Source organism: Octodon degus, unplaced genomic scaffold (genome assembly GCF_000260255.1).
Source record: "Octodon degus isolate 3935 unplaced genomic scaffold, OctDeg1.0 scaffold00274, whole genome shotgun sequence".
Classification (NCBI taxonomy): Eukaryota; Metazoa; Chordata; class Mammalia; order Rodentia; family Octodontidae; genus Octodon; species Octodon degus.
The window spans coordinates 286,520-288,070 of NW_004524850.1; the positions used below are offsets into that span (position 1 = coordinate 286,520).

General features: G+C 55.9%; 1 protein-coding gene across 1 annotated transcript in view; it reads right to left on the reverse strand.

Moving 5' to 3' along the window:
- LOC111814145 (zinc finger protein 431-like) overlaps positions 1–1,551 on the reverse strand; it is a 629,125-nt gene that overhangs the window by 53,966 nt on the left and 573,608 nt on the right. The gene's annotated exons all lie outside the window — the stretch shown is intronic.

The following is a 1,551-nucleotide window of genomic DNA, read 5'->3' on the forward strand; positions in this document are numbered from 1 at the left end:
CCTCATTAGCAACGGACCAACCTCTCCTGCCTCGGAGACTAAGAGGAAGACCACAGAGACTAGGTCTAGGGCCACTGTGACTCAAGTCTAAGACTATGGATTATCAACCCAGGTTAATTTGGTTTTTTAATGTATTTGGTTGTTACAGGGCCTCACTACATAGGCAGCTCAGTCATAGCGATCCTCCTGTTTTCAGCCTCCCCAGCGCTGGGGTTACAGGCATGCGCTACCATACCCACCCCGTCTCTGTGGCTGGCTCAGCCCACCCTGGGGGCAGGGCTGGTGTGGCATGCGGTGCCGGGGATCGAACCACGGTCCCTGCACTTGCCTAAGCAGATGCTTTAGTCCACTGAGCTATCCCGTGGGCCCCGCATCGCTGCATCTTTGTAGTACACCTCAAAGTCCAGAACTCGGCCGTCCCCTGCCGCGTCCTTAGTGGCCCGAATGGCTGGCACTGCTTGAGGTCTCTTCAGTCCGAATGAGCACTTGATGGTTTTGTTCTGTTTTGTGAGAAATGCTGTTGATGTTTTGATTGGGACCGTGTCAGAGCTGCAAAGCAGGTTTGAAAGTGCATCCTTCTGACCGTTATTAGTCCACCTATCAGAAGCAGGAGTTGTGTGTCCGTTTTCAGTCTTCTCTCCCCACGTGCAGAGTTCTGTCACAGCGCTGCAGCATGCCGTGCCCTCAGGGATTGTGCTGCGGCTCGCTTCGCTGTTCCTGCCAAATACGTGTTTGCTCCTCTTGTGCTCGTCTGATTCCTCTGGCTGCACCCTGCTGGAGATCAGCGCCCAGACTCGTGGTTTCAGGGTGGATGATGAAAGACCCAGATGTCAAGACTCTCAAGAAGGCTTTTCCTTTGCAAAAGGCTGCAAGCACACACAGCAATGAGACAGCAGCTGCGGAGCGCAGCCGGGAAAGCAGGAATTTAAGGCCTTTCGCACGGGAAGCAGCTGTCTTACCTTCACTGCCTGAGTTCACAGAGTTGCTGTGTATTCTGGCTGGTAGCTCACTGGCGCAGGGAGAGGACGGTGTGCTGCGGGTCGGGTGGAGAGGACTGCGGTGGAAGGGAAAAGCCTCAGGTCTTACTAGGACATCAGTGTGTTCTGGGAAAACTGCAGTCACGTGCCCGTGGGCATGTAAATAAGCCTACTCAGTCAGCCGAGATGCCCCTTTGCCTGCGTTCGCTCCCTGGGGCCTCTTCTCCGGAGCCCTCTGTGGATCCCCGCCTACCTACTCACAGCGTAGAGGCGCTTGTGGGGGCTCCATGAGGCACAGCTCGCTCTCCATGGATCCTGGGGGCCTGGCAGGTAAGCAGACGCATTTGTGGAGGGCCAGCCTTGGGGTCTGTGTCATTACCTGTAGCTCAAGGTCGTGAACCCTCTTGGGCCAGGACCGAGTTGGGATTACTACGTCCCCCGGCACAGCACGACGTCCAAAGGGTCAGGCTGTCGCAGGCAGTTCAGTCAGATAGAAATATTAGAGGCAGTCAGACAGGGCGAGGCCCTCCAAGGAGACGGCACAAAAGACAAGGTGCACCACAACTGTGAGCGA